Source organism: Schistocerca nitens, chromosome 1 (genome assembly GCF_023898315.1).
Source record: "Schistocerca nitens isolate TAMUIC-IGC-003100 chromosome 1, iqSchNite1.1, whole genome shotgun sequence".
NCBI lineage: Eukaryota > Metazoa > Arthropoda > Insecta > Orthoptera > Acrididae > Schistocerca > Schistocerca nitens.
This window is the reverse complement of record NC_064614.1, coordinates 1263854386-1263878979: the sequence shown is the minus strand read 5'-3', so window position 1 is coordinate 1263878979 and position 24594 is coordinate 1263854386.

The window sequence follows — 24594 nt, the reverse complement described above, 5'->3', positions numbered from 1 at the left end:
TGTTATTGAGGAAATGGTGTGCTTAATCAGTTTTATCGTAATCCAAAATTAAGAAACTTAATCTGGAAAACCAACATGTAGTGCCCACAGTGAAATCAATCCCTCTTAAGTATACTCAGTCTCGTGAGTACCGAGTTATATGGCCCTGTACAAATAAACAATGAAATGAAGTTTCCTTAGCTCTATATTTGCAACGGATGTAATGTTGGTATTCTTTTCTCTCCGCAGCAGGTACAGAAAATATTCAATCTTGGTACAGTGAAGCTCAATTCAGCCCGTAAAATACCTTCATACAAATAATATCAGTAGATTGACTGATAAATTAATAACCTTGCACATGTTCAGTGAAAATACTGAAAATTGACTCAGCGTTGTGCAATCCTGCCCGCATTGAAACTGTTACAAACCTTAATACTTTTATGATTCTGCCACATTAATATCTTTCTTATTCTGATGAAAAATGATTTCTTTTAGAAAAATATTCATTGGGTTTAAATAAACACGACACAGAAGAGGATGTGGTGCTGATAAGGGGATATGATAAGATCGAATGCTTCAGTTTGAAAACTGTATTCAAAATAAAGTTTCACCTTCACAAAATCTGATATAAAACATTTTACATTAACTGCAGAGCTAGTAAACTTCTCAACTGTTCTACAATTCTCACTTACTGTCGTAAAAAAAGCTCTCGGATTGTTACATGAGCTAAAGTCTGTCATCGTTTGACACAACAGATTCCAAAATTTAGCTTCTCTGTATCAGGACTGCAAAACACACACAATATTACAAATAGGATATAGCTAATCAACCTATACATTAAATATGATGGAAAATACTCAGTTCCCACATTCAAGGATCAGTATTGTAAAATTCGGCCAAATCCACACATCACGTGGTTGCATACTTAAAATTAAATATATAAAATTTCATTACCTTAAAAATTTGTTCCATTTGCTTTCCACTTGAGTTACAATATAAATTCATTACTCTTCTATAGTTGCCATGGACAATGGTCAATATCTGTTCATGATCAGTATACTTAAATTCTTGATAATCTTATAGCCTCACAAATTAATAATACACGCTTTTCACTTATTTTATAAAAAGCTACGACCTAATATTGACTGCCTCTGTGTGAGCACAAACAATATCATTCATCACTTCATTTTATAAAATCTTTATTTGGCTGCGTCCATAGACCAACAACTAAATTCTTACAGAAAGCCACTAGCTTTAAGTCTTACATCCTACCTGTAGCAGATGTGACATGCCTGGCTGTGGCCGTGGGAGATTCCGCCAATGGTACTGATCTTGCTTCTGATTTGTCAGCACATTCGGGTGTTAGGCTCCAAATGCCTAACTTCTCTTATTAATTATTTATTTACTTTTCATTGTATTTAATCCAGTTTCCAGTATGATAGTCTCCCATGGTTACCCTACGAGTCTACCGTTTGTGTTTATTAAATTTCACTAGTTTTGAGAAACATAAGAGTAATGATATTACAACCGAAGTGCTTCGGACACCTTCGGGTCGCTTTCGCGCGCCTGGGAGACGAAGTACTTTGGCTGCGCTAGTCACTCTTTTTCGGATGTCCTTCAGAGCCGGACATGTATTTCTGTCTCGGACGGACATTGGAAGTTATTAGAAAAGTAACCGTACTATTAAGTAAGGTATGTCCTGTGCTGTAGAAGACAGTGTAAAAAGTGATTGTCAGTACTACACATCTTACCATCTGTAGATACAGAGACTAACCTGGACAAGTGGCATCCCATATAAAAAAGCACAAATACAGGTTCAAGTCCGAGATGAGGCATAGCAGCCTCCGCCGAAGAAGATCCTACGACCGATGAGCTGTCTTTTGCGCTGGGGACACAACTTTAGAAGACGACATATTGATGGAAAGAACAGTTAAGTACTCTTATTAAATCTCTACAGATCTCACCAGCTTTCAGATCTGACTTCCAACACGACAACGTATAATTTATACAGAGTGCAACGCCAACTGCTATTGCGCTCCGCGCGCTCCTTCTTACAATCGATTCTGCCACTCAGGCAACATCTTTGGTTCAGTAGTGCCAAAGATACAATCTCTTCTACATATGACATCCGTTTCAGGTAATTTTTCACTAATTACATTACAAAATCGGTCTCGACGTACAAGTGGACCCCTCACAAATGGTATTTGAGTATCTTTTTGAAAGATGTAAGTGCGTAAACTTGCACTACTGACATCTTCAACTTTTGTATTCCTGTCTTCCTCAGTTGCGTGTAATATTACGGTATATTGATAATTTTTACTTATGGACCGTCTGACAGCAACTGAATAAAACACAATTTTAGTGCCATACGTGTTTCGCCTTTATTTTCTGCAAGGCATCGACAGTGGCCTGGAATATGTACATATGTTTGCTATTTAATTTACATTTTTGTCCCTGTACCTATAGGTTATAAACAGTTCTGGTGGCTGGTATTTCCTATTAAGTAGTAATGTTTTGAACTGTACTCACAGGTTGCGTGGACAACTTCTTACATATTACGCTTCTGTTGCATGTTTGATGTTGTTCTTCTTCTTATGAATGCCAATTTGCGGATTTTTTCCCACATTCCACAGCACTATGAACTGAACGCTTGTTTCAATGCAATGTTTTGCTTTCTGTTGCCGACTGTCAAATGTTTTTGCCAAACATCGAATGTTATTGCAAAACTTTCGAGTGCAATTATAGAAGTATCTGTGATCTGAGGTTCGTGTATGCATTTGTGTGTGTGTGTGTGTGTGTGCGTGTGCGTGCGTGTGTGTTTCGGTGTGATATAATTTATTTTTACTGTGTGTGTGTTTGTGTGTTATATATAAATGAATCGCAAAATGTGTTGGTAAGCGCATAACTCAACAACGCCTCGACCAATTTGGCCAAATCTTTTTTTAAAATGTTCGTTGAAGTTCAAGGATGGTTTTTGCGGCGAGAAAAATTAGAATTATTGCTGGAAAAACCCTAAAAATAGCCCTTTTCTTTTTCCTATACAAATGATTTGTAACTAAAACGTAGTCAATTTGAGCTTTATTGCTATGGTATAAAGTTCATATTAAAATGAATCGCAAAATGTGTTGGTAAGCGCATAACTCAACAACGCCTCGACCAATTTGGCCAAATCCTTTTTTAAAATGTTCGTTGAAGTTCAAGGATGGTTTTTACGGCGAGAAAAATTAGAATTATTGCTGGAAAAACCCTAAAAATAGCCCTTTTCTTTTTCCTATACAAATGATTTGTAACTAAAACGTAGTCAATTTGAGCTTTATTGCTATGGTATAAAGTTCATATTAAATTACAAGCACACACTGTTGTCTAAGCAATGTAGGTGTGTTCCTAACGTCAAAGATCATATCTATGAAAACAATGTGCGTGTGTGCGTTGGAGCACAGAATACATAGTTGGAGAAGTTTAATATCGCGTTCCGAAACTCGCGTTTCTTTTGTATTAGTTTCGGCACGCGAGATAAAATGCATCAGTTTCCACGTCATTACATCAGTCAAACAAAAATCGCGTTACAATTCGTACGGCTTAAAAGGATTTGACTTCAAGTCATATAAAATGTAAAAAAAAAAAAAAGTTGTCTGTGACCTAATCTACTGAGTTTGCTTTTGTCAACTGATACACGAAACAAATTCGTGTTTTGTGCAGAGTGTTTACTTAGTTAGTGTTTGTTTAGTTCGTGATTAGTGAAAAACTAATTTATATTTCATATGCCTCCTATACGACGAAGCAATTTAGGTAGAAGAACCAGAAATGCTACAAACCAAGCTAATTACCGATCTAATCGTACGGCACAAGAACGTGACGACGGAAATGAACGTGAAAGAATTCGGATATCACAAACGCGTGAAGCGCGAGCGCGACATTCAACTAATAATCGCGCAAGTTTGAATCGAGCTGCTTTCAGTTACGATGTGTCAATTGACTACAGTAACTACCAATGTGTTGTTATTGGTTCTATGAACTCGGTTTGCTTACACTGTAAGGCATTAAAATACAAAAACGAAGCCAATGGATTGTGTTGCGCAAATGGTAAAGTGAAATTGATACCATTGGACCCACCACCAGAACCATTGTACTCATTGGTTTCAGGAATAGGAACAGATTCTATACACTTTTTGACACATATCCAACAATATAACAATTGCTTTCAAATGACTTCATTTGGGGCAACAAATGTAGTTCGGGAAAATTTTATGCCAACTTTCAAGGTATGTATTATAGCAGTTACTCATAATTATTTTAGCGAACAAAATTTTCTGTCACAAAAGTTAAGATGTGTCACTAATCTTCAATTTCTTAATCACTTATATATCACTTAGTCATCATATTATATGGTGATTCAGTTTCAGTGACACTTTTATTATATTTTATATTACATAGATTTTAGTTCAAACTAAATATATACTTTTTAAGATCAAATATTATTTAAGTTTGATCACTGACAATCCATTAATTTATACCACACCATAATATTTTATTTTATTTACAGATACAAGGGCAAATATATCACAGAGTAGGTTCACTGTTACCAGTGTCAGATAGCGACAACAAATTCCTGCAAATTTATTTTATGGGCAATTCACCACAAGAAATTGATCTGCGTTGTGCACATAACAATTTAGTAAAGAGGTCTATTGTAGAACAATTACAAACTTTATTTCATCAACACAATCAATTGATTATATTGTTTAAAACTGCCCTGGATCTGATGCCATCCGATAATCACAAAATTGTAATCAGAGCTGATAAAACACCTGCAGGTCAACATACAAGACGTTTTAATGCACCAACTATTGATGAAGTTGCTATCGTTGTAGTTGGAGAAAACTTGGAATCCCGTGATATTGTTTTACATCGTCGGAATGATCAATTACAACGTATAAAGGAAACACACCGCTCATATGATGCACTGCAATATCCCATTATATTTTGGCAAGGTGAAGATGGCTACGATTTCTCAATCAAAATGATAAATCCCATTACAGGTAACTAAAATATTAATTTAGCTATGGCGATAATATCTCAGTCATTATATTATGTATTTTAATTTTATATTTGAATGTTATTAAAAGAAAATCTATTTACAGGTTCTGAAACCAACAAAAAAGTCAGTTCAATGAACTATTATTCATACCGCCTAATGATTCGGGAAAATGAAGAAAATCACATATTGAAATGTCGGCGATTATATCACAAATATGTTGTTGACATGTATGTAAAAATTGAAACGGAGAGATTAACATTCATCAGGTTGAATCAAACCAAACTCTGATCTGAAGAGTATATTCACCTTCGAGATGCGATTAATACTGATGGAAATGCACAGAATGTCGGTCGGATGACTATTCTTCCAGCAACATACATCGGAAGCCTTCGGCATATGCACGAATATGCTCAAGATGCCATGTCGTATGTTCGTCATTATGGTACAGCAGATTTGTTCATCACATTTACATGCAATCCGCAATGGATAGAAATCAAGCAGGAGTTATTCCCTGGGCAATCACCCATTGATCGTCATGATATTACAGCCAGAGTCTTTAGACAAAAGTTGAAATCTTTAATGGATTTCATCGTAAAACATAATGTGTTTGGTGAGACACGCTGCTGGATGTATTCTGTGGAGTGGCAGAAACGAGGATTGCCACATGCACACATTTTGATTTGGTTGGTTGAAAAGATAAGGCCAAATGAAGTTGATGCAGTGATATCAGCTGAAATCCCTAATGTACAAGTAGATCCTGGATTGCATGAGGTAGTTATCAAAAACATGATACATGGTCCCTGTGGAACTCTTAATCAAAATTCACCGTGTATGATGGATGGTAAATGTTCAAAACGATATCCACGGACATTAATATCGGAAACAATTACTGGTAATGACGGTTATCCATTGTATCGTCGCAGATCGACAGCAGACAATGGAAAATCAACAATTGTCAAATTAAATCAACAAGATATTGAAATAGATAATCGTTGGATTGTTCCATATTCACCCATTTTATCAAAGACATTCAAAGCACACATCAACGTTGAATCTTGCCATTCAGTGAAATCTATTAAATACATTTGCAAATATGTAACCAAAGGGAGTGATATGGCTGTGATTGGAATTGGTGCAGAGAATTCCAATGATGAAGTTACCCAATACCAAATGGGCCGCTATGTCAGTAGTAATGAAGCAGTTTGGCGAATATTTTCTTTTCCTATTCATGAGAGACACCCTTCTGTTGTTCACTTAGCTGTGCATGTAGAAAATGGACAAAGAGTGTATTTTACAGCACAGAACGCAGTACAAAGAGCTGCTCAGCCACCATCTACTACATTAACCAGTTTTTTTGAGACATGCCAAAACGATCATTTCGCACAAACATTGCTATATTCTGAAATGCCAAAATATTATACCTGGAATCAATCCTCAAGGAGATTTATACGACGGAAACAAGGAAAACCAGTTCCAGGATATACAGATGTATATTCCACCGATGCGATTGGCCTGATTTATTCAGTACATCCAAGCAATGATGAATGTTTTTATTTACGACTGCTATTAGTCAATGTACGTGGCCCAACATCATTCCAACAGTTACGAACTGTTCATGGTGAATTGTGTGGATCCTACAGAGAAGCCTGTCAACGTTTGCAATTGCTTGAAAATGACGCTCATTGGGAGCAAACTCTCAATGATGCTGTAATATCATCACACGCTCATCAAATACGAACATTGTTTTCTATAATCATATCTACATGCTTCCCATCAAACCCAATTGATTTGTGGATCAAGTACAAAGATTATATGTGTGATGATATTTTGTATCAAATACGGAATAGAATGGGAAATCCAAATATACAAATCAGTGAAGAAATTTACAATGAAGCATTGATTTCAATTGAGGACATGTGCTTTATAATGTCAAACAAACTATTAATTCAATTAGGCCTGACCGCGCCCAATCGTCCAATGCATGACGCTTTTAACCAAGAGTTGCATCGAGAAAAACTGTATGATCTCAACGCTTTGAAAGAATTAATTCAAACAAATCTTCCACTGTTAACTGAACAACAGAAGTATGTATTTGAAACTCTTATGAAAGTAACAAATGATGAAACTGGAGGGATTTACTTCTTAGATGCACCTGGTGGTACAGGAAAAACTTTTTTGATTTCATTAATATTAGCAACAATTCGCTCACAAAATAAAATTGCACTTGCACTCGCTTCGTCGGGAATCGCAGCAACTTTGCTTGAAGGTGGTCGAACAGCCCATTCAGCACTAAAATTGCCATTAAATATGCAAAGCAATGAAACTCCAACCTGCAACGTTTCGAAGAACTCTGCAATGGCAAAGGTTTTGCAGCAATGTAAATTGATTGTTTGGGATGAATGCACGATGGCACATAAAAAATCTTTGGAGGCTTTAGACAGAACCTTAAAAGATCTACGGAGCAATAATAACCGATTTGGTGGTGCAATGATTTTATTAGCAGGAGATTTTCGTCAAACATTGCCAGTGATTCCACGATCAACGCCAGCTGATGAACTCAATGCATGTCTAAAGTCCTCCAATTTGTGGAAACATGTCAAAGTACTTCATTTAAGCAAGAATATGCGTGTCGAGTTGCGAAATGACCAATCTGGAAACATATTCTCTAAACAACTCATTGACATTGGTAATGGCAAATTTCCTATAGACATGTTGACTGGCTGCATTAACTTTCCTCAAAGTGTTTGTCAGTTAACTCGATCAAAAGATGAACTTATTCAGAAGGTGTTTCCAGATGTTTCTCAAAATTACAGAAACCATGATTGGTTGAGCGAACGAGCTATACTGGCTGCAAAAAACATAGATGTAAATGAATTAAATTTCAAAATTCAAGAACAAATGACAGGCGAATTGAGGATATATAAATCAGTTGATTCGGCTACTAATCAAGATGATGTAGTCAACTATCCACCGGAATTTTTAAACTCGCTGGATTTGCCAGGATTGCCACCTCACAATCTTCAATTAAAGGTTGGATCGGTGGTTATAATGTTGCGAAATATCAACCAACCGCGTCTTTGCAACGGTACACGGTTAGCGATAAAAAAATTACTAAACAATGTGATAGAAGCAACTATACTCAAAGGAAAGTATAAAGGAGAAGATGTTCTCATACCGCGCATCCCAATGATTCCGACTGATGTGCCATTTGAGTTTAAACGACTACAGTTTCCAGTGCGGCTTGCTTTTGCTATGACTATAAACAAGTCCCAGGGGCAATCATTAAGTGTTTGTGGTATTAATCTAGAAAACCCATGTTTCTCACATGGTCAATTGTATGTTGCCTGTTCCCGCGTTGGAAAACCATCAGATTTGTTTATCTATGCGCCAGGTAATCAAACAAAAAACATCGTATACCACAAAGCACTACAATGATAATAATAATAATTATGATTCACATGATTAACAATAAAGCGATTACTTACTTTTAAATCCTTATATATGTTTTATTTAATTATTTTTTATTCACAACGCCCCATCACCAGGGTGACGGTTCTGTTCAGGAGAATTTTTTTAAATACGTAGGCAAAAAAACTGCCATATTACAAATCTTTTTGACAGGACGAAGTCTGTCGGGTCAGCTAGTATATATATATATATATATATATATATATATATATATATATATATATGACAATTTTTCTATTTTCTTTTCTTTAGTGGGCTGTGTGTGTTTGTGTTCATAAGGGGAAGGGGGAAGAGTTATTTGTTTTGTCTTATCATTTCCTTTACTAAGTGTAGTAGGGAGCCTGCGCTGATGAGTGTTTGTTCATTTATCACAGGTTTGTTTTCTGCTATGGTTTTCTGGATGTGGAAGTTTTCTTGTGTTTGTATAAGATGTTTGTCATAGTTGCTTATTCTCATTATTTTCATCTCTTGTTTCATGTTTGTAGGATGATGGTTATGGTCTTTTAAACGTTCTGCAAATGTGGAATGGTTTGTTTCATACTTCCAACATCTGATATGTTCTTTGTATCGTGTTTCAAAATTCCTGCATTCATGCCTATGTATACTGCATCACAACTTTGACATTCAAGTTTGTGTATTCCTGATTGTTGGAATTTGTCCCTCTCGGTAGCTGGCTGGCTTAGGTGTGATTGGAGGTTTTGCCCAGGCTTATGTGCTATTTTGAAGCCATGTCTCTTTAGGATGTTTGCAACTCTGTGTGTTAGTTTATGTGTGTAGGTCATGGTGTACCATCTGATTCTTTTCTGTGTGGTGTTGTCATTGTGTGTGTTTGTTGAGTGTGTTTGTAAGTTTTCAGCCTGTTAGTTCTTTTGTATTCTGGAACTGTTGTGTTTGTTTTGTATTTGTGTTTTTATTTTTTGATTGAGCCTGTGTACCACATGTGTGTCATACCTGTTGTTCCTAGAAAGTTGTGTGATTGTACTCATTTCTTGTACATAGTTTCTCTTGTTGAGTGGGATACCACACACAGCATCACTGAAAAAAATGAAATGTCGTGTGGCTAGGGCCTCCCGTCGGGTAGACCGTTCGCCTGGTGCAGGTCTTTCGATGTGACGCCACTTCGTTGTCATAATAAACGTTTACCTGTACTGAGCAAATACTGTAACACGTGCCTTCGCCTTGCGCGATCTGTTCAACTAACTGCACGCTGATGTGTATCGATAATAACCGTTTATTTCCGTACGTTTGAAAATACTGGTTCCCAAAATCTGTGGGACTACTGTTCGCTGACGATACTGGAACGTATGAGTCACATTTAATTCTGATCCACTTACAATCAAGCGCTAACTTCATACTTACAAAATACTGTATTACTGTCCGTCCCCAGTAGCTGAGTGGTCAGCGCGACAGAATGTCAATCCTAAGGGCCAGACAGCTTACACAGCCCATCGAGGTCCAAAGAGGAGTGCCGCAGGGGAGCCCTCTCTCCATGCTGTTATTAGTTTTATCACTCGAGCCACCCTTACACTCCGTTCATGACAAACTTGGAGATCTGTCGATCGCCGGGACGTCCTTTATGCTTCGTACTTACGCCGACGACGTCGGAGTGTTACTGCGCAACGACGGAGACGTATGAACACTTAGGATCGCGGTGGACGGGTACTGTCGTGCTTCCTATGGTAAAATCAACGCCGATAAATGCACCTTTGTCAACATTCGTGTATGCGACGCAGATATTGTACTTTTGGGCGAAGCTTGTCGAAGTCCACAACACTCTGGGAATGATTATTGACAAATGCCCGCTAAAAATGAATGCTGAAAATTGGAAGCCGGACACCAATAAAATGCAAGGTGCCATCTACAAAAGCAACTGGCGGTCCGTTGACATTCTCCACCTCATACGACTCCTCACCAGTTATATATTCAGTAAAGCGTACTATACGACCCAAATATTTCCAGACCTCAAGATGCAGGCCAAACACGTGATGATAATCTCTAATAGATTTATCTGGCAAGGACATCTGTTCAAAGTGAAATATACCACGGTGACGTCATCCAGACAGGCCAGCGGACAACATGCCTGACATTAACTGAAAGTTTATTAAACGAATCACTCACTTGTTGGACAAGCAGCCTCTCAGCGTAATCAATTGGCTCTTCCGAACCTTACAACCCATCGATATGCACCCACCCATTGATGTAGGTAAAATGCATTACAAACTACGACGTGTTAAGCAGTGTTTTCTTGAAGTAAGCTATATAGAAGGAAACTATCTCACGCAGGATTTACCGACGACGCACCTGTTATTAAAAAGATGGACATCTCCAATAGTCCGGAATAAAAAAAAAAATGGTTCAAATGGCTCTGAGCACTATGCGACTTAACTTCTGAGGTCATCAGTCGCCTAGAACTTAGAACTAATTAAACCTAACTAAACTAAGGACATCACACAGATCCATGCCCGATGCAGGATTCGAACCTGCGACCGTAGCGGTCACGCGGTTCCAGACTGAAGCGCCTATAACCGCACGGCCACACCGGCCGGCTAGTACGGAATCCCCTTGAACTTAAATAGCCGAGTGTTCATTGGAAAGCATTTTGGGACAACATAAGTTTAGCCGTCCACACTGCTGAGGAGGCATACACATGGTATAAAGTGATGAACGATGCTATCCCCACTAATGAAACTTTTGTATGTTCATCGGTTTAGCAGGACGTCTCTGGGACGGCGGCCGTTTACTATCGTGACAAAAAATAAAACACCTACAGCCGTTCTTATGATTTTATTTTATTTTATCGCTACCAGTTTCGACGCTTCATTGCGTCATCTTCAGGCTCTTTTGATGCGGTACAGGTTGATACGATCCCCATGCATAGCCCATCAGTTGCCAGAATTACTGGATTCGCAGATAATGTGTCAGCAACCATCAACTGTCAAGTTGTTGGGAACTGATGACCTTAGAAGTTAAGTCCCATAGTGCTCAGAGCCTTTTGAACCATTTTGAACCGAATAGCGCGCGGAAAGAACGAACACCTACATCTTTCCGTGCGAGCTCTGTTTTCCGTTTTTCATCATGATGATCGTCTCTGCGTCACCAAAATATTTTCTCATTCGTGAGAAAATTCCTCCGCAACGAAAAAGCCTTTGTTTTAATGATGTATCATTTCCGTGACACTCTCTCCTCTATTTAGCTATAGTACAAATCGTGCTGCCCTTCTTTGAACTCTTTCTATGTACTCCGTCAACCCTATATGGTAAGGATCCCACACCGCGCAGCAGTATTCTCAACGAGGACGGACAGGCGTAGTGTAGGTAGTCTCTTTGAAGGTCTGTTACATTTTCTAAGTGTCCTGCCAATGAAACGTACTCTTTGGTTTGCCTTCTCCACAACATTTTATAAGTGTTCCTTCAATTTAAGTTGTTCGTAATTGTAATTCCTAGATATTTAGTTGAATTAACGGTCCTTAGATACGAGTGATTTGTTGTGTAGCCGAAGTTTAACGGATTGCTTTTAGCCCTCACCATATTTCGATACTTAGGGTAACAGCCAATTTTCACTCCATACAAATATCTTTTCTAAATTGCTTTGCAATTTGTTTTGATCTTCTGATGACTTTACTAGTCGATAAACGACAGCGTCATCTGCAAACAACCTAAGATGACTGCTTAGATTGTCTCCCAAATCGTTTGTATAAATAAAAATCATTCTCTGTCATACAAGCGATTTTTCTCTTTATTCACATGTGTTAGGCAGCGTAACAGATATTACTAACGTACGTCTGATAGACGTTATATACGATACTTGAGTCAATACCAGCCAACGACTAATGAAAACAGAGATAAGATTAAAGCTCAACAGGAAGCCTACAAGATATGACTACTGCGTTCAACTGTACGTATGGAACGCCTCAACCTCAAAAATCCTCTTCTTCGCTAACCACAATGATAAGAGTAGCTCTTTTTTTCACTTTGCCATGTCTTAATAGCAGATGTAGGAAACGCTCATGCTCTTAGGAAACATTCATCGCAGGGTCTTCAGCTTTTAACGAAACTAATAATGGAAGAGAACTGAATATATGTTATTAGTTTTAGACATACGTATTCAAATGAATCTACAGGTATAAACTCAGAGTTCCCAGACTATTAAACATCTAAATGCGAAAAATATATTCTCCTTGCGCTCAACTTGAAGGAAAAATTGAGGATAATATACAGGGGGCGACTAATTCTGTATTCAGGTAACAGCAAAACAAAAATCGCGTCGTACCACTGAATTTTTCAGGATGGTAGAACATAGAAAACAAGAAGTTAATTGATGTTAATTTCATTATCTGATTAGAAAACAGCATTTGGAAGAGCTGAGAAGTAAATTTTGAGGACCCTGAAAGGTGCCAGTGAAGACAAAAGGACGCCACGGCAGACAGCTGAGAAAAGTAACGGAAAATATGATGTGCAAACATCTTATTTATCACCAACACGTTTCAGTATGAATGCTAAGGAATTAACAGAGTGATCAATAAAATAGGGCAAGAAGCTTAATAATAGCAAGGGAAACGATAAAGAAGAACCTAGAAGGCCAAGTATTCATCTGATCAAACAGTGCTGGCAGAATCAGAGGAAGAAGTACAAATTATGCAGGAGTGGGCTGTAAAGTTGGGAAAGTAATACCGTACGAAAAATTTATGGTACCTCAAAGTTAAAGGACATGTTCTTCATATCATGAACCTCGCTTAAAATTTCTTACAGCCAAACCTGTATTCGGCTGTATTACGCAGTGGTGTATGATACAGAAGATGACAAACCATTTTATGTAGATTTATATCTACTATTTGACAATTAAGTACTCTGAGCCTGTTCTCATTGTTTGCCATTTCTTTACAGTGCTCGACAAAATGGCTGCAGAAGCTTCTATCTGCACCACATGGATAAGTATTTCTCATAGATGTCACAGTGCTAATATTTAGCAAACACAATGCGAAAGGCAACTTGTTTGGACAGTTTAATTGATTGAGAATGTTGGCAAAATTTAGTGTACTAACAACATTTATTATACCAAAAAAGACGTAAATCATGGTAAACAAGTTATAGATTGAATTTTCTAATCAACTAACAGATGATTAAAGACTCCAGTGGGTGGCGCCTGGTTGGTGAGGACAATTTATGTAGGTGATCAGTGAGTCAAGTACTCTGGCCCAAAAATGTGGATTAAGCAAGCTGAATTTATCTGACGCTGAGCAGAATTTGACTGAACAAATCTTCTGAAGTTTCCCTACATAAGTTCAGCTGAGAGGAAGTGGCGATTGAGATCTGTACGCCCTGACAGTGCTGGAGCGGCAGTGCGTAAGAATCGATTGCGGCCACGAAAGAACTGCAAAAATCTCACGGTCTAGCGATCAGACAGACGAATCGCAACTTACTCTCTACCAGAGCCCTGATATTATGGTAGATTTCAGTGTGACACACCTGTCCACTGGTCGTACGAAGGACCAATTTGGCGACAGAGCGCGCAAGGATACCAAACGTCAAGAGTGGTAAACCAAACTAATAAGTGTGCCCTAGGCAAACGTGTAGTCAGAGATGTTTGAAGTCACACTGTCGGTACAGTAAGATCTTCACCACAGGCACCACAGGCAAGTGAAGTCAGTCTCAGGAAAGGTCCCAAGTATCTTCGACCAGAAGTGCCTACCAGACCAAAGTCCTGCACCCGAGAGCTACCAACCTATCGAGAAAAAAATTCCGTTTTCCCGCAAGGTGCATGAACGACACTACCTTCACACTGTCTTGAGCCAATCACAAGGCTCCAGAAGAACTAAATCTCCTTTCCCATACGACGGTACACACTCATGTCGAACCAAGGAAAGAGTTAAGAAACCTGCGTCTTTGAAAAAAAAAGAAAGTGCCAATTATTGGCTTTTTTAAGTTTTCGCAGAGGGGAAAAGATGATTTTCTTCGAAGTCATGTCCCATCCCATGGCAACAAGCAAACAGATACAATCTCAAAGATCTTTATCTAAATCGTCTTTGCCTTGGATCTTCTTAGTCATAGCTGTTGTTGTTGTGGTCTTCAGTCCTGAGACTGGTTTGATGCAGCTCTCCATGCTACTCTTTCCTGTGCAGTACCTACTGCAACCTACATCGTTCTGCATCTGTTTAGTGTATTCATCTCTTGGTCTCCCTCAAAGATTTTTACCCTCCACGCTGCCCTCCAATACTCAATTGGTGATCCCTTGATGCCTCAGAATATGCCCTAACAACCGATCCCTTATTCTAGTCAAGTTGTACCACAAATTTCTCTTCTCTCCCATTCTATTCAATACCTCCTCATTAGTTATGTGATCTACCCATCTAATCTTCATCATTTTTCTGTAGCAGCAAATTTAGAAAGCTTCTATTGTCTTCTTGTCTAAACTATTTATCGTCCACGTTTCACTTCCATACATAGCTACACTCCATACAAATACTTTCAGAAACGACTTCCAGACACTTAAATCTATAAGTTAACAAATTTCTCTTCCCCAGAAACGCCTTCCTTGTCATTGCCAGTCTACATTTTATATCCTCTCTACTTCGACAATCATCAGTTATTTTGCTCCCCAAATAGCAAAACTCCTTTACTACTTTAAGTGTCTCATTTCCTAATCTAATTCCCTCAGCATCACCCGACTTAATTCGACTACATTCCATTATCCTCGTCTGGCTTTTGTTGATGTTCATCTTATATCCTCCTTTCAAGACACTGTCCATTCCGTTCAACTGCTCTTCCAAATCCTTTGCTGTCTGACAGAATTGCAATGCCATCGGCGAATTTCGAAGTTTTTATTTCTTCTCCTTGGATTTTAATACCTACTTCAAATTATTTCTTTGTTTGCTTTACTGCTTGCTCAACATACAGTCCTAGCTATCAGGTGTAATAAAGACACCATATCTAAACTTTTCTGAGATGCCGGAGTTTTCTTGTACAACAGGGGTGGCCGATGGAAGTGGCTCATTGGCCTTCTTTCAATGTCGGCGAACACGAAAACACGTGAATATTAACTACGCGTGGCTCTGCACACAATGCCCAGTTTACGACTCCACTGTGTAGATGCGTTCCTTTAGACCTTCGCCTCTGCCCAGGCTTCTGCTGGCGCCGCGGCAGGTGTTGCAGCACTGAGTCTTTGCGTCGACACGCGCCCAACGCGTGGACCGCTAACACCATACGAAACACATCCGAAAATCGAGACGCACATGCTCTATGACACGATTTACCGTCTTGACACCACGAAAAAATATAAAGTGAAGTACATCTGTCCCTTGGGCTGTGTACAAGAAACCACGGAAAGTAAACAGAAACAATTTCACTGGCCATGGAGATACTTGTGAAGGCTCTTCTACGAGAATGTTACTACAGTGTACGATGCTCAGTTGCGGTCAAATTACGACAGATCTCCCTGCTCTCCTGGGAGCCGAAATCGGACAACAATTGTGAGGTCCAAAGAAATAATAGCAGTACTCAGTTGTTTGGAGTATTCAGTATTGCAACGTGCTTGGTTTGGCATGCCACAAAAAGTGTCAGTTGTTGATGAGATATAACTTGCAACGGAATTTTAATTCTATCTGCTACCAGCCAGTGAACATTGGTGTGAAGATATCACAAACACGCAGCTCAATTGACCACGTTCAACAAGGACGAGTGCTGAAAACTAATAGAGATGACAACAAACAAAATATGACCTAAATAGAAAAAATGGAAAATTATGCTAAGCAACACAATATCAACATTAAATTACGTTAAACGGTTCATCCATGGAGACTGTTTACATACTACACCTTCTCTGATCTATAAATCTACTACGTACACTTATTCTACGAATGGTATCACATGACAGACATGGTGGATGCCAAGAGATTTCCTTGATTTCAAGGTCTCTAGCTCCAGAGAGCTCAAGTGAGCGATTCTCCGAATACGGACAGGTCCGTAATAGATGGGATAGAATTTGTGGCACAGCGGTTTCTGTTTGTTAGATAGACAGAAACTTCTAACGAGCACTTTACGGCCAATTCGGTGCTCTCTCTAGCGTGCTTTTCTGTCCCAACTCTCTTTCAGTTTCTCTCCAGCCTCACGCAACCTCCTGAATGAAAGATCAACAACTTGTTTGTGTTGTTCTCGAGTTCGCAGGGGAAAAACGGATGAGATCTGTGGGTTGCCTGTTCTTGGGAACTGTTACTGGTGCTATTTTCGCGACACCGTGTGGCAACTCGTTCATCATGTCCTGGAAGTCACGTAGGAAAACATCCCAGGTGGTGTGTGGTTTCACGCAATAGATACGGCAGAGGTTTGCCAAATTTTCATCACTCTCTCTGCTGGCTATGATCGTGGATGTCTTATGGAAGCGAATATGGGTTTGATTCTGTGTTTCCGCAACTTCTCTTTCCACTTCTCTGACCGGAATTGTGGTCCACTGCCGGAGATGATCCTGTCGACATTGCCGACTTGCGTGAGGAAACCCTTGTAGAATGCTGTACATAATGACTGCGTAGTTGCTTTCTTGAGCAGCGTTAAAGTGACATACTTGGATGTCAGCTCTACTACCACAAGGACGTAGCAGTACCCTCTATTTGTTCTTACTAGTGGGCCCATTAAGTCTGCTGTTGCAAGGTGCTTCAACTTTGATTGGATAATGAGATACAGAGGTACTTACGTTGCCACAGTGACGTGCTTTGACTTCTGACACGCTTTGCAAACAGCCAAAACCCGGCGGATTCTTCTGTCCATATTCTTGAAGTGGCGCAGTGTGCGTAATTTTAAGTAGCACTTCCTGGGTCCGAAATGCGCGCAACTCAGGTGCGTCTGCTAGATGATCTTGTTCACCAGTTCATCTGGAATGCAAACGCGCATGGCGCTCTTTCTCCCTCACAGAATGTCTTTTTGTACCAAGTGAAACTTCCTCACTTTTGATTCCCTGTTGTCTTTCATCTCTGTTTTAAAGCAAATAGCCCTCACAGAATGCCTTGTCGTACCAAGTAAAACTGCCTCAGTTTTGATTCCCTCTTGTCTTTCTCCCTCTGTTTTAGAGCAAATAGCCCTCACAGAATGCCTTGTCGTACCAAGTAAAACTGCCTCAGTTTTGATTCCCTCTTGTCTTTCTCCCTCTGTTGTAGAGCAAATAGACCTCACAGAATGCCTTGTCGTACCAAGTAAAACTGCCTCAGTTTTGATTCCCTCTTGTCTTTCTCCCTCTGTTTTAGAGCAAATAGACCTCACAGAGCCGGCCGCTGGTGGCCGAGCGGTTCTGGCGCTACAGTCTGGAACCGCGCGACCGCTACGGTCGCAGGTTCGAATCCTGCCTCGGGCATGGATGTGTGTGTTGTCCTTAGGTTAGTTAGGTTTAAGTAGTTCTAAGTTCTAGGGGACTTATGACCTCAGCAGTTGAGTCCCATAGTGCTCAGAGCCATTTGAACCATTTTTTAGACCTCACAGAATGCCTTTCCGTACCAAGTAAAACTGCCTCAGTTTTGATTCCCTCTTGTCTTTCACCCTCTGATTTAGAGCAAATAGACCTGGACCCTGGTCCTGCTCCTTGCTGATATCCTTGAAGCTCGAGGTTACATCATTTTCAAATGCAACTTTCTTCATATAGAACAAGCTGTATTGTTCGTCTTCCAGTGGGTTGGCCTCACTTGTTTCTAGCCCCACAGGTGAAACTGACAGCGCATCCGCCATGATGTTCTCCTTCCCTGGGATGAGTGTGATAGAAAAGTCATACTCCTGCAGCGAGAGTGCCCATCTCGTTAGACGTTTGTTTCGGAGTTTCGCTGTGAGCAGGAATTCCAAGGCTTTGTGGTCGGTGTATACTTTTGTTTTTCTCCCATACAAGAACAAAAGAAATTTTTTGAAGTGGGAAACAACCGCCAAAGCTTCTAACTCAGTCACAATATAACTTCTTTCACACTTGCTAAGGACTCGGCTTCCAAAAGCAATGGTTTTGTGCACCATGTTTCCCTCGTGCTGATATCGTTGGAAACTCACTACAGCAATCCCAGAGTAGGAGCTGTCTGACGTCATGTAAAAGTCCTCCCTCCATTGGCGCATTAATCAGCGCGGTTTTGAGCCCTTGGAGTTCATCTTCAGCCACGTCGTCCCATTCCCACGGCGTCTTTTTACCTCTGAGATGGCATAGGCGCGGGGTCGCTAATTTCTTCACATGGACGAATCGATTATAGAAATTTGCGATGCCAAGGAAGCCACGTAGTTGTTTCTTGGTTGTTGGCGTTACAAATTTCATAATTGCCTCTATTTTGTCCGGAACTGGTGTGATTCCTTCCGTGGTAATGATATATCTTTTTATTGTTGAGTTTCCTATGCATGACTCGTGATGTTGGCGGTTATGACGCATGCTTTGAAGGTCTGTAGGATTTCTCTGAGGATCGCATTGTGTCCTCCCCACGTCAAGAGGTCGTTCACGTAGGTGGTGACCCTTTGCTTAATGGAATCCTTTAAGATGCTATCAAATCCTCTGATGAAGGCAGATGAAGACACATTTAGCCCGAGTGTTAGTCGTTTAAATCGATAGCGTTTTCTGAATGCAAGGACCGCCGTATATGATTCAAATGGCTCTGAGCACTATGGGACTTAACATCTGTGGTCATCAGACCCCTAGAACTGAGAACTACTTAAACCTAACTAACCTAAGGGCAGCACACACATCCATGCCCGAGGCAGAATTCGAACGTGCGACCGTAGCGCCTAGAATTGCACGGCCACACCGGCCGGCACCGCCGTATATTTCCTGTAGTCTGGGTGGAGCATAATTTGACACAAACTGGACCGCAAGTCGAGAGATGAAAAAACCGTAACACCATGGAAATTTTGGAGGAGTTCCTCCAGCTTTCCCGGACGATCTGTGTCTGGCTTAATGACTGTAGTGATTTTTCGCGAATCCAGCACCAAACGGATCGAGCCGTTAGCCTCTTCTACCAATGTGAGTGGGTTGTTGTACGTGGAGCTTGTTGGTTCAATGATGTCTTCGTCAAGCATTCTCTTGATCTCGAGAAAAACCATCTGTCTGTAGGCGTGTGGGATTTGATACGGGGGCACGAGGAATTTAGTTAGTTCCCGCACCAGAAACCCATACATGAAATTCCGGATTCCTCCGGTTTTAGGTAGAAAGACTTCCACATTTTCCTTTAATATTCCTTCTAGTTCTTCTTTTTCCTGTGTCGGGATGTTTACTAAATTCCTTAACATGTGGTCAATAGCCTCGCGCACCTATTGTCGAATTACCTCTACATCTTGTGTTTTGCGACTACACTCGTGGTGGCATTATTGACTTTTTCTTCCCCTCTTTTTGCTGTGTAGTTTAGATTGAGGCATTCGGCAGGGATTTGCGCACGTATTGCGTGGAAATCTTCATGGCGCCGTCTTTATGTAAAATCAGCTCTACTCGCCCTTCGTCCAATACGGCTCTTTGTTGATTTAGGAAATCCATGCCAAATATTATCTCAATTGCCAAAGATGGGACGACAAAAAAGTTAGCTTCTAAGGTGTGCACTTGGCAGCTGAAAGTCTACCTAGTTTGTAACTACACTTCTGTATGTTTCCCTCTCAGAGCACCGGTGATTTTGGTGTTCTTCAGCGTGAGTGCCGGCCAAGAAAAATTCGCAGTGCATCTTTTGTAAGCCGAATCAGATATCGCCGTTACTTGGCTTCACTATCCCGGTTAGATTGACCTTTCCGACTGTGATGTGAATGATGCGGTGTAAACCCGTTTGTGTCATTTTCTCCTTCTCTTCTATCAGTTCTCTTATATCTTCGTACTGTAACAGGATAATATCTCTCGTTCCGATACTTTCTGCGGCTTTGGTTTGGGCTGAATCCGCAGCGGCTGTGTATCAATTCCTGTCTGAATTTTTTCTGCGTAACCCCTGCGATGGATTAGGTGACCTCAATTCGACATATTCGCTACGCTGGTCTTTCCACTGACCTTGACCCTTGTATGTCCTGCTACTGCTTTGCTGTTGGTCCCTAGAATCCTGTTGGCCCTGGTACGAGTTCTGTTTCTCTCTCCAGTTTCCGTTTCGTCGGTAGTTTTAGTTGTTATGACTATAAATTCCTCGTTCTCGCCTATTTTCCCATGATGGCTGGTTTTTCCATTGAAGTTTGAATTTTGGTTTCGATTCGATCGACGTTTTCCCTCATTTCGTCCATCGTCAATCCTCTCTGGCGAATCTGGCCAGTTACGGTCATTATTTCTACTTCACTCCTGCGAGTTGTGAACTTCATTCTCGTAATCGAGTTCGTACAGCGCCCTATTGAAAGCTTCGATTGAATCGCTGCATCTGCTGATGAGCCGTTGCTTGTAACGTAAAGATAGTTTAATGTAGCAGGGCCTTATAAGTTCCGTAGGACTGTACAGTTGATCCAAGAATAGCTTATTCTTGACCAGAAATTCGAAGAATGTGACAGCACTGCGGAATCCTGACGCTTCTAAGTCCTTTCCTAACATGATATGTTTTATCCTCTCTTGTGTGTCTTGCGACCAGTATGTGCTAAGGAATGAGTCCTCAAATTCTGGGTAGGAGGGACAACTCTCCGCAACTCCGCGCATATGTTCTGCAACCGACCCTTCTAAGAAATCACAGATAAACTGGAGCTTGTACTTCAGTGGCCACGATTCTGGTAGCACGTGATCGTACTGTGCCATCCAGATCTTTCGGTGTAATGCGTTGTTTGCCCCCTTGTAGACTTGAAAATTCTGGATGGTCAAGAAAAGTTTGTGGTCGTAAGGTCCGACGTATCCGCCGTACAAATTTTCGCTCTCGTCTGCATTGCGTGATTCCATGTATCCGTGCCCAAACGATCCTTGTGCACTGTTATGGTATCCCGTCGTGTTGTCAGATTCACGTAATAACATTTCTGACCTCCATAGACGTGTACCATTGTTTTCCGGCTCGGTCTCTGACATGCTTCGTGTTACCGACGGAGCGTGTTCTATTACGCGTTTCGCCGAGGCAGGAGCATATTCCTGCTGCATTCGCCCATGTGCAGGGGGTGTGTCCTCATATAGCGGTTCGGAGAGTTGCACACCATTTTAATCACTTCTGCGATGCTCTCGAGGGCGCTCTACAGGACGAGATTGTGTCTGCAATTGCGCGACCCGTTCATGTGCCTACCGAACGCCTGCGATCTCATGCTTTTAGCTCCCTACCAGGCTCCGTCAACGTTTGCTCAGGTCGTTAACTTTCTGGAATCTCGCTTAAGGTGCATCAGGTTGTAATCAAATCTTTAATAATTTTCCGTATGCGACAAATAGGTGGGAGTGTAACTTGTCCTCAACCAAATGTTTCCATCTAGATATCACTGAAAGGGGAGCGCTGAAAAAATGTAATTTCAATTAGCTTCACTGTAGTAGCTGTACGAAGAATATCGGCGAGAATAACTGGTAATGAGAAGCTGAGAGATTTCTTAGTACGTAAACTACACTCGTGTGTAAAACTTAACATATGGTAGGTGAAACGACCGAAGCCCATATCCCCTTTACGCTTTGGAGTTAAGCATACTGTTACGTTTAACAATAAATTCAGCATATGTTAACATGTGGTCATAAATGGTCAGTGTTGCTAACGGTGACGTATTTTTCCAGTACAATAACAGTTTTTAAGCCGAGGAACGAAGGCTTCCATACTTGGGACCTGGGGGTTCACAGGCTTTCGTCCGTCCCCCGCCCCCCCCCCCCTTTTCTCATAGCTCTCGCGGAAGAGAAAAGATATAGTGCAGTCAGATATTTTTCTTTCAGAAGATGTTTTAAAAGCCCTTATTTCGCAGTTTTCGGAACTGGATCTTTTTATGGCTACTTAAAAGTTGTCATTCGTCTTCCAAAATATTAAAAATACTCCATATTCCTAGGTCTAGCCCCTTCCACCCTCCCCCCCCCCTTTTCCTACAAACTATCGTATCTGCGCCTTTGACCGGGAGGATAGTACAAACAGTGTAAACAATTAATTAACGGTTCTTTGCCAGTGTAAAACTTACAATATGCTCGGAGGTCAAGATCAAGCATGCAGACGCACCACAACTGGCCGAAGGGGAAATGTGACAGCACGCATCGTTATAAGACGACTTTACCCAAGATTTGTCACCGTAGACCCGTGGCAGATACTTTAGTTAACATTTGCAAGAGGAAAGTGGGTGAGATTACAAAGGTGTCTTCATAGAAGAACTCAACCGGTTGTCCAACACCATGAAATGAGGTCAAGCTTCCAGAAATTGTACGCCTGGAGCTCGACATTCTACGTCACCGAAATGTGGGTCACCGTAAATTTAGAAACCTAGAAAATGTTGAAAATTAAGGAGACAGATAAAGTACGAAATAAAGAAGTACTACAAGGAATACGTCACGAAATAAATCTATAAAAGAACTGCGGAAAGTGACTGATTATTGAGGTATATTCCGCAGCGTCCAGGAATAGTTAACTTAACCCTGTTCGGCATGGTGGAGGTGCAAAGCAGTCGGTGAATATTAGACAGTGTAAAACATCTTATAGAGTGTACTGATTATGTAGATATGAAGACTTTTAGAAGCATTGTTGGGGCAGTGGACAAGCGATAAATACGAGGCCTGTTCAGAAAGTAAGCTCCGATTGATTGCCAAATTGAAACCACAGTGAACATCAGAAATGTTTTACTTGTAACAATTAGCTACACCTTTCATCTACTTCTCTACGTAGTCGCCGTTCTGACTTAGACTTTTGTCATAGCGTTGTACCAACTTTTCAATAGCCTCATCATAGAAGGCAGCCGCCAGTGCTTTCCGCCAATTCTCCACGCTGGCCTACACCTCGTTGTCTGTGTCAAAATGTTGTCGTCAAAGACAGCGGTTCATGTGACCAGAGATGAAACTCAGGGGGAGACAATTGCGGACTGTATTGTGGGTAATCTAACATTTCCATTTGCAAACGATGCAGGAGCATCTTCATTGCCCCTGCAGAATGCGGCTGAGAATTGTCTTGAAGACGAAACAGCACGACAGTTATGTAATGTTAGCTGCATAGCTTCAGGCGAAATTTCTCACCAGGCCCTCGTACTTGGCGGCAGACACTATTTTCTAGACATCTTTACGCACTCACTGCGAGCTCAGAAATGAGAAGAGCGACGTGATACTAACTGGGGTTATACTAGAGACACTACCCAACACATCTGTGCAAAGCTTTATCGGATTTTCATAGTCGTTTCCATTTCGCGACCGATCGGAGCTTACTTTCTGAACGCCCCTCGTATTGAATGCCAATAATTAGGAAAAGCTTACCATTTCAAGTAATGCATGTTGTACTCTTCAAGAAATCTTTCACGAGACGAACTGTGTCTGGTTAATTGTCGTCACCTTGTAGAATATTATCACACTTCTTGCACCTTAAGATACATAGCTCTGCAGTCATGGACTGTGCGGCTGGTCCCGGAGGAGGTTTGAGTCCTCCCTCGGGCATGGGTGTGTGTGTTTGTCCTTAGGATAATCTAGGTTAAGTAGTGTGTAAGCTTAGGGACTGATGACCTTAGCAGTTAAGTCCCATAAGAATTCACACACGTTTTTGATACGTAGCCCAACTTAATCTTCCGCACTCAGGGAATGGTGTAAGTTAGGTTGCCTGTTGTAAGATAAATGAAATATTTTAAGGGTCACTTTTATTTTGCCCATCCTGTACATCACAATAGCAATACGACTTACTCGCAAAGTACCAATATTATTGGGCTGTTCACATTTCCATTAGGCAATGCATAGACGTTTCCAAAGCACTTGTGGCAGTTAACTCTTCCCCCAGAGATTCACCTCACCTATCACGCACATTTGATGGACGGTAATGGATTCAAGCTACTAATTCGATACACGTCAGTTTTCTAACTACACCTTGATATACACAGGAAGATAGGTGCTTCTTGGACTTTCAGGGTTGGCTCAGCGGCGAATGGTGATAGGAATAGATGTTGCTCATGACAGTAATATGCAGATACAAGTGACACAGGAATTTGCCTAGCAGAGTTTCAGAGTGAAATGAGAATGCTCGTCAGTGATTTGGAAGGAATACCCGAAGACGTAAGGAGTGTAACTCAAAATAAGTTAGTATGCTCTGTAAA